Source organism: Protopterus annectens, chromosome 7.part0 (assembly GCF_019279795.1).
Source record: "Protopterus annectens isolate FY-2018-M chromosome 7.part0, PAN1.0, whole genome shotgun sequence".
Taxonomy (NCBI): domain Eukaryota; kingdom Metazoa; phylum Chordata; order Ceratodontiformes; family Protopteridae; genus Protopterus; species Protopterus annectens.
This window is the reverse complement of record NC_056739.1, coordinates 173,813,334-173,826,589: the sequence shown is the minus strand read 5'-3', so window position 1 is coordinate 173,826,589 and position 13,256 is coordinate 173,813,334.

The window sequence follows — 13,256 nt, the reverse complement described above, 5'->3', positions numbered from 1 at the left end:
TTCTGTATGCCTTATTTTATTGCATCTTCTTCTTTACCCCACTTGAGTCTCTTCCTCTTCTTGTGTGACCTGTGTTTTGCACAAATCATGTTACTCAGTAGACACAATGAACTTCTCTTGTAGCCTTTTGCATTTACCACAATCCCTTATTCACAGACCTACCCTGACATCTTAGTTTCTGACCCACTGCCATAGGGGTAAACCTCTAACTCAGGATTGGCACTCTCCTCCAGCTCACTATAATCCACAGAGCCCATAACCCACATCATTGTCACTAAACCTCTCCTTCTGTAGTGTGCTGTCTGCTAACACAGGTAATAATTCGCAGAATGTTACAGCTAGCTCCCTATCAGGGTATCTTTCCAACACCTCTGTGGCCCTGCTTGCTACCATTTCAAGATTCCCTTCTGGCAAGCTACTGGTTTCTACATACACCATATTGCTCGTTTATTTTTCCCTAAGTGACCACCTTGTCACCTTCTCCAATGTCTAAATCTAATGCTCAAGGAATTATTAAATGCGATCTGATCTTTCTTGTCTCCCTTTCCAAGTCTCTGATTCACCCTAGTGACCCATTATCCAATGAACAAATTATTATTCTTTTTCTCCACCATGGCAGTCACCTTCTTCATTTTCTGCTGCCACACCAACCTGTAACCCCCCCCCCCCCCGGATGCATTAACCCCAGATGTCTTCATTGTCCATCTTGGGTGACTCTCTCTACCAAACTAGATCCTTTTCTAATTTCTCATGTACTGTCTTATTAAGCCCTAATTAGTTACCCTTACCCACTTCCGGTTCCTCTTGCTCTTGTTCCTTTCAATTCCCCTTCCTCATATTCCCCTTCCTCTTGGTCATTCTTCTCCAGCGCATCCTGTTTAACTTTCACCTGCTCTGTCTTCAGTGTGAGTATTTATTTACAGTCCCCCTCCTCCATTCCCCTTCCCCTCAGAATATGTGCTTCTACATGTCCAGTTCCTTCCTGCTGTCCCTCTGGTATTGCCTCCTGCATGGCCATGTCTGTTCTGCCTCCTCTTCATCACTCATCATGACTGTGTGCCACTGTCCTTCCACCCTGGCCTGCTCATCTGGCTTTTCCACTTTTTCCCTTAACCATCTTATATCCTGCCCACTTGTCTGTACTCCTCTGCCAACCTCTGTCAATGTCTTCCTAACATCTGTCTCTTCTGTACCTCTTCTTGCCTTGTTTCATCTTCTGGTCTACACATAATCACAACTCTTCCATCTCACTCTGCCCTTGTAACCTCACTACCCAGTCTACTATGAACTCTTGCTGCCATGTTTCCTCATGAAGATCCTCAACCCCCTACTAAACCTACATCTTTTCCTACCCCAGAGCTCTTAAATTCCAACCCCTGCCCACATCCTGAGCTTGTCACCAACCACTTGCTTCTCCCACCTTCCCATCTCCTTTACTGCTACCTTAGTCCTGTCTCATTTTTTAGGACTGAGTCATCAGTGTACCTTTTCTATGCTTCATATTTGTAATTTAGTAGCTCTTAAACAGGCCTTTCAGTGTTAATGGTTTTTCAGTGACATTTTTAGCAATCCCTGGACTGGATCATTACCAGTTACCCTGATAGACTCTTATCATGTCCCCAAATTTTAGTGCTCACTGCCAAGAATACCCTTATTCAATTAATAATCAAATCTTGCTAATGTATGACCATGTGAAGGACGTAGGTTTTGTTATAGCTAATGTCCTGAAGTTTGAAAACAGTATTAACATTATAATTCCATGGTACTATGCCAAATCCCCTGCCTGTCTACAAACCTAGCAAATCTGCTGGGCATTGTCTATACTCGTGCAAGTTTGCTAAGGCCAGGAATTCCTTACTTGTATCCATCAGCTCTACACTTTCACTCCCATCTTTCAAAACCACTCTGAAACACTTCCTAGCTAAAATATGTCTTTTTTCTTGCTCAAAACCAGGATAAACTACATCCCTAAATGTGAACAAGTACCATTTCATTCCTTATACCTCCTTACTCTCCCTTGTTCACTTACTTCCGTACTGCTATCTAATTCTCTTCCTTGACTTTCTCTCTAAATATACCATAAGCCTGTTTTTTCCTCACTTCATATTGGAATTCCTATTTGTATTAGACTAACTTACCTTTAATTTCTCTACAAACTGTCTAAAACTTCTCTAAATATTAAATGATTGTCATAAACCCTGTATTGATTCTTAACCAGTGGTTTTACATTATGTCTAATATGTTATAATTATTTAAACTGCAGATGTTTTGTCTTATTTTTGAAGACTGTAAAATTATTGTTCTTAAAATGTTTTTTAATAATTTAGAGCTTTTTCTACATGAGCCTCCACTGAAAATGGACTTCTACCCACTTGGACTTTCCCAGGAATCAAATGTTAATAAATAAATAAAAAAATAAATAAATAATGACAGACATTTTGAAACAATAATAATAAGACACTCATAAGTGTTATTGACCCTATATGTCTCTTATTAGATCTTATATTGACTACTGTGTTTGTGTGGTTTTTTTTTGTAATTTATCTTAAAAATCAGTTAAAATGTTAGAGAAGCAAATTTGGTTCTTTAGGAGTTTTGTTTACAGGAAGTGTAGTTCCATCTAGGTATATAGACTGATTCTGAGTGTTCATATTGTAACTTACAAGTGTCTAGATGGTGAAGGCCTCACGTCTACTTTTGGGGGCAGTGATTGCATAGTTATATTATGACAATGAAAAAATAAATAAATGAAAAATAAATAAAATTTATTTAGATGAAAATTCAGATATGGAACCACCTTCAAACTTCTTTGATCACAGCAGAGACACTGAAAGTTTTTAAAATCAAAACTGAATTCATGGTTTCATGGCACAGTTTGAATCCCAAATAAATGGCAAAAGTTAAAAACTCCATGATGGCCCCTTCCACATCCTGAGATTTTTTTCCCGCTATATTGTAACACTGTAGTATTCTCATTTTTTTTTTCTGCCAGGAAGTAAAGCTCCCTAATATAATCATTTCATTTAGAAATTCCACCCCAGGCTTTTATCATCCTGGCTGTTTGGCAAAAATGAACCTCAGGACTACTTCACTTACCAGGTCAACAAAGAAAAAAAAGGGAAATAAGTAAAATATTTTGTTTAAACTACCATAGCATGAATACCACCAAGTTATTTTACAGACAGACTAACTCAATGCTGTAGTGTTTCTTCACATCCTTTCCGCCTTCAAGAATTTTTTTTTGTATTTGTTAGATATATATTTAGAGATTTATAAGTGCATGTACTTCTGTTTGCTAGTTAGATGCATATACACTTTGTTGCTATAATATATGTAGGAATAATATAGTCAGCTAGTTGCATACAGTTCTGTTTGCTAGCATACATATATTAAAGGATTAAACTGTTCTCAGCTAAAAATTGAATAAATAAAAGGCATTCATCTGTAATGTAACATGAATGTCCCAGTTCCGGTACAGCTTGAGAAAAAGGCTGATAAGGATAACTCCTAAAAGAGGCATTCAGTTGTGTGTAACAAGCTTCAAGGGAAACAGATAAGCACCCAGGTACAATAGTCAATAGACTTCCTAGACTGTTACATAATTGACCTTGAAACAGAACACAAAGGAGCTTATTAAAGACAACAGAAAATACCAAAGTAATGACTTTAAGAGTTCCCAAAAGACTGTTTTCATAAGAATGTATATATGTGAGATTTGATTTGATTTCTTGTTAGATCTGCTTAATGGAGAACATCTCTCATACTGTAGGAAAAGCAAATTTGAAAACAAAGCTGTAAAATGTGCAGTATTGTATGTGTTGTCTGTTAGGGTCTATATCACACCGTCGAACTTGTATAAGTTCAAATGATATAATATTGAACCCAAAAGTCTGAAATGCAAAAATAGCAAAGCCACGGCACATTGATTTTTTTTCCCAGGGAAAAAAATTGGTGGGCCGTTTTTGGGACTTTGCTATTTCCTCCACTGTGGTGCGATCTCAAAGTTCGCATATTTAAGTAGGAGGGTGTGGGGGGCAAAGTCCCCACTTTAGTTTTAGTTTAAGGTTTATGTTTTTTTGTTTTTGTTTTTTTTTTTTAGGGAACAGCGATTTTTTTTCCCCTGGGGAAAATAATCGCTGTTCTGTGTGTTCATTATTGTGCGGTTTCGGACTTTTGGATTCGATATTACATTGTTCGAACTTATACAAGTTTGACGATGTGATATAGACCCGTCTGTTATATAGACAAGTTATTTTAGTAGTTCTGTGCAAGAAAGATAATAACATACTGCTGAAAAGGTTATAATCGGACTTTGTTTTTTACAAAGAACTAAAACAGCAGCTAATCAGACTTTGGTTCCAGCATGCAAAAGCTACTTAGACTTTTATGCACAGAGCTGCAGTCAGTAGCTTCAGTGAGGAAGACAAGACTGTTGTCCATCATTCATTTTAAATAACTTTTAAATGGTGACCCAGTCATATTCAGCAATTGCAAAATCCAGCTCATGACTGGTAAAACATTTTTATCATTGTGTTGACAATATAAAACTGTGTTGCATCAAAAGAAAACTAAAGGTTTTGTTTCTTAATGTGTTTCACATAAATCATAATACCAAAGAATGCATATCAGTATTTTTTAAACCAAACAGAGGGAACTGTTAGATATATATTTAGAGATTTATAAATGCATGTACTTCTGTTTGCTGGTTAGATGCATATACACTTGTGTTGCTATAATATATATAGGAAAATATAGTCAGTTATATGCATACATTTCTGTTTGCTAGCATACATATATTAAAGGGCCAAACTGTTCTCAACTAAAAATGATAGCATTTGTCTGAAAATGTATCATAAAAGTCTGGTACAGCTTGAGAAAAATGTTGATAAGGATAACTCCTTAAAAAAGACATTTAGCTGAATGTTCAGTGTTTAATGCAAGCTTCAAGGATTACAGATAAGGAATTCCTGAAACACAGGTGCAAGGAAGGAACCAGGTCAGAGGTAAGGGCAACCTACTGAACTGTCATGTAATTCAACTTGAAACAAGAACACAAAGTAGCTTAACAATAGACTGTATGACATCAGAGAATACCAAAGTAACAGACTGCAAATTCCAAAGGTATTAAACAAAAGGCTGTTCTCATGAGCAAGATCCCAATGGTACAGAAAATCATATCAAAAGGACATTAAAAGTGTATGATGTGGAATCTGATTTCTTGTTAGAGCTGCTTAATGGAGAACATCTTTCATGCTGCATGAGAAGCAAATCTGAAGACATTAAAGCTGTAAACTGTACAGTATCGTACGTGTCATCTGTTATATAGACAAGTTATTTAGTTCTGTACAAGAAATATAATAATATACTGCTATGAAGGATATAGTCTGCAAAGTTTATGTGCACTAACCAGACTTTGTTTTTTACAAGGCACTAAATCAGCAGCTAATCAGAGTTTGGTTTCAGCATGCAAAAGCTGATTTGCATTTATTTCTACTAGGCACTAACACAGAAGCTGCAGTCGGCAGTATCAGTAAGTAAGACAAGCCTGTTCATTCATTATCAATAAGTTTTCAGTATTGATATGCAAAAGGCTTAGAAACTGCCATGCTCCTTTTTTAGCCACATAATTTGAAATATTCTTTCAAAAGAGGGGAAGTACTTGGCAGTTACTGTATATAAAAGGGGTCAGCTACTGCAAATTTCATAAGGAATGCAACCAACAGCCAAGACAGCCAGAACCAATTCCTAAAGAAGTAAATTTCATTTCTAAATAGCCTTAGATGTTTTGGGGAGACAAACCATTTGAACTGCAGCGACATGTAAGGACTTATGTCTTACTGCAAGATAAACAGGAACACTTACTCAGAAACATAAACTTTATCTCAAATATTTACAGAACACTTTGCCAGCCAATCATATAAGCCTACTTTCATTACAGAAAAGGCTGACATTCCAAGTATGTTGCAATATTTTAGTTTCACCTTTTTCTTCACTATCTCAGATGAATAATTAAAAAAAAAAGGAAAACACTAACACGTTCTCCAAATAACTTCCACATAATAGCATTTTAGGAGCAGATGGCTTATTTTTAAGCTTTTTCAATGCCCAAAGGTCTATTATCCATACCTATAATTCTAGTCATTCACTATTCACTACCAAATTAATTTTATTTTATTTTATTTGCTTTTATTTACTGGGTTTGCCAGACTAGCTTTAGTCAAAAAACCCTTGCAGTGGAGGCCTGGGGAGAAAAGCTCTAACATATTACCAACATTCTTAAATAGACATTCAGTAATGTAAATGAACAAATATTAAGTAATATACATTAACAATTATACATTCATTTGCATATGACATTACATTCATATGGAATAGAAGAAAACTATTACAATATAAAATATACACAGTAGTAGATTTTGAACACTGATCATTTAAACAGGTGTATTATTTGGTTTGTCAAAACAAATAATAGATCATATGATTAATGACTAGAAATTCAAATAAATGGAGGTGGGAAAAGGAACTAGGTAGGGCAGAAATGTTAATATTGTAGATAAAAGGTGGAATAAAAAAACAGGTTCATAGATTTTATATATATATATATATATATATATTAGAAATATAGAGAAGAGGGCTTAGCAGTGTCACAGAACTACATATGGTTGGTAGGTACATAGACATGTTAGTATGATAGGCTCCTGTCTGGTAATTCCTAAAAGGGTCATATAGTTTGCCTGCGCTTGAGTCTCCAGCAGCCAGTACCTCTCCTTCTCTGCTCCCCCCCTCGCACCCTGAACTCACTGCCCATATTGATTAATATTTATTCCTTTTAACTTTCATGACTGTCCCATTCATTTTTTCCCCCGCTTTATCGCTAGGTGGCATCCCTCTCTCTCTGTTACTACTCTGCTGCTCCCCTTGGCTCTAACTAGCCTCTTTCACTGCATAGTAGAAGTTAATCTTCTTATCCTCCTAACCTCTATCCCTGCCTTACTCTCTGTCTATCTCACTCCTTATAGTTTTAGTTATACCCCTGTAACCGGTCTCCTTCTTCACCTCTACTTGTTCTGCCTTCTATTCCTACTGTATGCTTACATTCTGACTTAACTCTTCTTAACTTTTCTTCTCTCTGGTGTGCTTGGTCTCGTCTTTACCTGTTCCTTTTAATATAGATCTCTCTTACCATACTCACCTGCTTCTTCTGATTGTCTCCTTTCCCATCTAACCTTTGGTTGTTTCTTCCCACTCCGTTCGCCCTGCGGGCTCACTCCGCTCCCCTCCCTTCCCCCAATTCCCACCCACCCCAGGGGTCCTAAACTTATACCTCTCTAGACACACCCCCTACCTCTACCTTCCAATCTCCTCTCACTCTCTTTCCCACTCTTCTGTCAACCCCACCCCTCACCTCTCCCCTTTCTCCTTATATCTCTCTCTGTCCTTTCACCCTCCCCTATTAATCTATCCTCTCACCTTCCACTATTAATACTCTCTACTTTTTCCCCTCTTACACTACCAGTCTTAATCCTTTTCATACCTTTTTAAATATCTCCTTTTTCCCCCTGTCTTTTTTTATAGGATCTCTACTCTAACTTCATTCCTATTCCACTTCCAGTACCTTGCTACTAACTTTTCAGCCTTAATCTCGCCTATTTTATCCTCTCTCCTACAATGGCTCCCTATTCTCTAACTATACCTACACTCTTATTCATACTCTTTACTACCCTGCTCTCAGCCTACCTTCTCACCTTCTTTGAAAATCCACTCTTTGTCCAGCCTACTTACTCACAGAAACAAACTATACCTTGCTCTCATAATACTCTCATTCCATACTCCAACATTACCTACACCCCTAGATACCTCCTTCCTAAATACCATAAACTCGCCCATATTAAATATGTCCTAACCACCGATAAAAAATTAAAACTTTAAATCCATCTAATGAGAAACTCAATAACAAAACCTATTAATCCCACCTTACAAGATGGAGACATCCATCCTAACCCTGGCCCAACATACCCCTCACTTCAAATTTCTACACTAAAAACTAATAATACTCTCCTAATAGGACATCGTAACATTCAAAGCTTAAATAACAAAGTATCTCACCTTCATGCACTCCTACATACCCATTCTTTTGACATTCTCTGCCTCTCAGAGACCTGGCTAAAACCTGACACCAAATATACTGCCATTTTACCCCAGGGCTATAATATAGCTAGACTTGACCGATCAAAACGCAAAGGTGGTGGAGTAGCAATCCTCTTTAAGAATCAATTAAATATCTCCACCCTGCCAACACAGGATAGCAAAGTAGAAGCCATCATAACAAAACTTCAATTGAATACCAAGAAATCTCTTTACATAATTTGTATGTACTTACCACCTGGTAACAATATACCCATTCTAGAAGCCTTTCTCAGCTGGGTATCTACCACTTACCCCCAAGAAACTATAATTCTTGGTGACTTTAATATAGACTGGAAAGTATTAATGCTGATAATCCTACATGTTAAGTTGTCTATCTCGCCTTCATTCTTGCTGGATGGGTTCGGAGCCGACCTCGGCTCCGACTCGGCCACTCTAAAGCTCGAGAGTTGGTTCCACCGGCTCGAGGCTCCCCTTATATCCCACAATGCTAGGCGATAGTTACCTCAGATCTCGTTTGCCGCTACAGCTTCGAGGTTGGTTATTCTACCGGTTCCTGGTGAGTTTTAGCTTTTTCTATAAAAAGTTACTCTTTTTGCCCCCTTTTTAGTTTAATTATCCTTAAATTAGTGTAGTTCATTGAACTCTATCCCCGAACCTAATTTTTTCCCGTTTCTTGTTAAAAGAACTTTTAGTTCTTCCCTTGGGCCTTAGGCCTTCCCTTCCCTAGGGAGTGTTTGTGTAGTGTACTACTGTTTATTGTATTTTATTTTAGTATATTTACTAAAGTTTGTATTTTTGACAGGGTATAACTGGTGTGTTTGAGTGTGTGTTTGTGTTCACCAGTTAGGCTATGTCTAAAGAAGCAAAGGTCTCCGGATTCAAGAAGTGTGATGCGTGCTGTCAGAAAATGTCTCTGACAGACGCTCACACTTCTTGTGTCTATTGTCTGGGGCCTTTGCACCTGCAGGACTCCTGTGCTGTCTGCCATGGCTTCAGCCCCAGGGTCCTGCAGGAAAGAAAAAACAAGCTTATTTTGAGAGGCTTGTTGAAGCCTGAGGATTCCCTGTCTGTCTCAACAGGGAAGCCCTCCAAGGCATCGAGGTCTTCGGCTCCGGCTTCTGAGCCGAGACCTCAGGTTGTTCAACCTTTGCCTTTATCGGCTCCGGCTGGAGCCGATAAGACTCAGTCCACAGTTTCTGTGGCTTCCTCGGCTCCGGCCGGAGCCGAGGTTATCGAGGTATCCGTGTCGGCTCCGACAAGATCTTGAGCCGACAACCAGAAAGAGGTCTAGGTCACCTTCTCTTGGCTCCGTTCATTCGGCTCCAGGATCTCCCCTGCTGTCTGAACGGAGCCAAAGGTCTCATTCCTCTAGGTCATCGAGGCTGTCCGATCATGACCTTCAGAGGGTGGTGAGTCGACTACTCAAGTCTGAGGCACTAGCCCAGATGCTTCAGAGCCCGACTCATCAGTCGGTGCCTGCCCCGTCCATCAACTCTTTCCTCCTTCGACTCTCTTGAGTTCGAGCCGGGTCGTGTCGGAACCGAGACTGTGGTCACCTCGGAGCCGAGACAATTGTCTTCGGCTCCGTCGTCGGCTCCGCTTTCTTCCATGGAGGAATCTCGGTGCCGGACTTCCCTCGTCGGCTCCGAGGGGTGAGTGGCATCGGACCCTTGTCCGACCCCCCTCTCCTCTCGGTGCTTGGCGCTGGTGAGTTCGGCTCGACATCGCCTCGGAGCCATCACTGTCGGTGCCGAGGGGGGTCCTTAGCTCCTCGGAGCGGGGACCTCTGGCTCTGCCTGACAGGGGTGCTTTCGAGGTCATGCGGAGTGTGTTAAAGCCTGGCTCTACTCCACAGTCGGCTCCGTCAGCCCCTCCCTCTATGCTGCCTCAGGGTAAGTCGACTCACTCCCTCATCCCGGACCGCAGAGAGCCAACTCCTCAGGAGCTCCCTTTGGGAATTTCATCCTCTTCCGAGGCCTCTCCTGATTTGGCAGAAGAGCCCCTCGGAAGAGGAAGTGCAAGAGGAAGCACATTGACTCACCTGAGTCTATCACGTCGGACACAGATCTGGATGATTCTGAGGGTTCCCCCCGTTCCCCTTCTGAAGATGTCTCATTTGCAGACATTCTGGAAATCCTTAAACAGAGGGGAAATTGGCCAGCCCTCAACCCTTCGGAGGACGAATCTGTGTATCTTGAGGCGTTTGGCTCTCGTCCTTCCACCTCCTGGGTGTCCCCCCCTTCGACCCCCTCATGCAGGTGGTTGCTAAAAAGGCATGGACGGCTCCTGATTCAGTGGACCCCACTCCCAGGAGGCCATCCAAATTCATCACAGCTCCATCAGACAAGGAATTTTTATCAAAAGGAGTCTCTGTGGATGCTATGGTGGTAGCTGCCGCCACAAAGAAGGAACTGGCTGATCCTTCAGTGCCTGTCCATCCACCTAACAAGGAATCTAGGTCCATGGATAGGTACGGGAAGCGGATGTTTTCCTCAGCGACATTTACTATGCGTTCGCTGAATTACCTGTGCCATTTCACTCGTCTTCAAAGGGACTTGATCAAAGAAGCGAGTGAAATGCTGAAGGACCCTACAGCTACGGGTTTCCAAGAGAAAATGAACACGCAGCTAGCTATCCTTAATTCTATCTCCAACTCCTCCATGCGCCTCCTCTCTTATGCGGCCGATGGAGCGAGCAGAGCCGCAGGGACAGGGGTAGCCTTACGTAGGCACGCCTGGATGCGGCTATGCAATTTTGCGGAACCTTTCAAGACGTCTTTCACGAACTCCCCTTTTGATGGATCATCTCTGTTTGGTCCACAAGTGAAAGAAACCCTGACTAGGTGCGAGACTGATGGCAAGACCCTTTCTGCCGTCAGAGTCCGTTTTTCTACTCCTTCTAGGCCTTACCCCAAAGGCCAGAAGGGGGGAAAGATGTGGTTCCGTAAACAATCTCAAGGGACTTCGCCTGACGACAGAGTCGGTTCCCCGCCAGAGGCAGAGGGGAACAACAATGGTAGACGACGCCCTAGAGGCAGAGGGTCCGCAGAACCAGGGCAATCGAGAAACGTCCTCCGATAAGCCCTTTCAGCATCCCTGAGGTGTTGCCCGACTGCCCATCTTCGGAGGCAGTCGGGGGAAGATTGTCACTGTACCCAGAAGCCTGGCTATCCTTGACACAAGACAAATGGGTACAGTCCATCATTTCCGAAGGTTATTCTATTCCCTTTCTTCGTTTTCCAAATCAGTCAAAAAAATCCCTTCCAGATGTTCCACCCGCTCAAAGGGATATAGCAGCTTTGGAAATTTCAAAACTGCTTGCAAAAGAGCTATTCAGCCAGTGCCAGCAGACCAACTAGGATCCGGAATCTACTCAAGGTTCTTTTTAGTTCCAAAGAAAACGGGACTGGAGACCAATTTTGGATCTCAGTATCTTGAACAGATCGGTCAAGAAAACAAGATTTCGGATGGTCACGCTGCAATCCATTCTTCCCCTATTGGGAAAAGGAAACTGGATGTGCTCTATAGACCTTCAGGACGCGTACTATCACATAAAAATGAACAGACGCTCCAGAAGGTTCCTCCGCTTCAGGCTGGGAACCAGTCATTTTCAATTCAGGGCCCTGCCCTTTGGTCTCACCACTGCCCCCCGGGTGTTTACCAAATGCATGGCAGTGGTAGCTTCTCACCTGAGACGACAAGGATTCCAGGTGTTTCCATATTTGGACGACTGGCTCCTCACAGCTCCCACCAAGCATCTCCTTCTGATGGCCAGAGATTACACTTTTCGCGTCTGTCACAAACTGGGTATCTCAATAAATTGCGAAAAGTCTGTGTTGTCGCCTTGTCGTACTATTACCTACATAGGCGCAAATTTAGATACTGTAAACATGTCTGCGACACTAACGAACCAAAGGATATCAGACATTCAAAAATTGGTATCTCTACTTCTCAACAACAACAGAGCCAAAGCCAGGTTAGTACTAAAGGTGTTGGGAATCATGGCAGCGGCCATACCTCTCCTCCCATTGGCCAGATACCACATGCGGATCCTTCAGTGGATGCTCTTTTCTCAATGGTCATACCAGGAACTTCCAATGTCTCACACCATTATGATCACGCAAGCGTGCAAAAAGCATCTCATGTGGTGGATGTCTTCCCCCCAGCTCCTGTTGGGGAGACCATTTGTTCCACCTCCTCCGGTTGCTACTCTGACAACGGATGCCTCCCTGATCGGGTGGGGGGGGCATTTTCAGGGCAGGACAGTCCAGGGCACATGGCAACCAAACGAATGCCACTTGCACATAAATGTTCTGGAGATGAGAGCAGTGCTTTTAGCGTTGCAAGCCCTTCAAGACTCTCTTCCCTTGGGAACGATTGCAATCCAGACAGACAATATGTCTGTAGTGTGGTACATCAACAAACAAGGCGGAACCAGATCATACCCCTGTGTCGAGAAGCACTCAGACTGTGGCAATGGGCGATTTCTTCTCAGCGTTTCTGATAGCAACGCACATCCCGGAAGTCCAATCACATTGCGGACAAGTTGAGCAGAGCTATTCTCATGCCTCACGAGTGGTCTCTGAAAGACTCTGTAGTGAGAGAGATTTTTCTCAAGTGGGGTCAGCCTTGCTGCGATCTTTTGCTACTCCCCAAAACAGCAAGTGCAGAGAATACTTCACTCTATTCCCTTTACCAGGCCAACCCAGCAGGGACGCTAGTCCAAGTTTGGCCCGGGACTTCTGTATGCATTTCCTCCTTTCCCACTGATCTCTCAAGTAATACAGAAAGCTATCGCTCAGAAGGCCTCATTGATCCTCATTGCTCCTTACTGGCCTCGGCAAGTGTGGTTCCCCTTTCTGCATCGATTTCTTTTGAAGCGACCGTGGAATCTGGACCTAGTTCCAGATCTTTTGATCCATCAGTCGGGTCAGTTTCATCGCTCCCTCCCCTCTCTGAACCTCACTGCTTGGTTCCTCCACTTCCAACCGTAGCCAGGCTTCCTCAATTATCTCACTCTGTTAGAGATATTTTGATAGCTTCCCATAAATCTTCCACTCGAAAGATTTATTTGAGTAAGTGGAAACGCTTTTCATATTGGGCACAAGG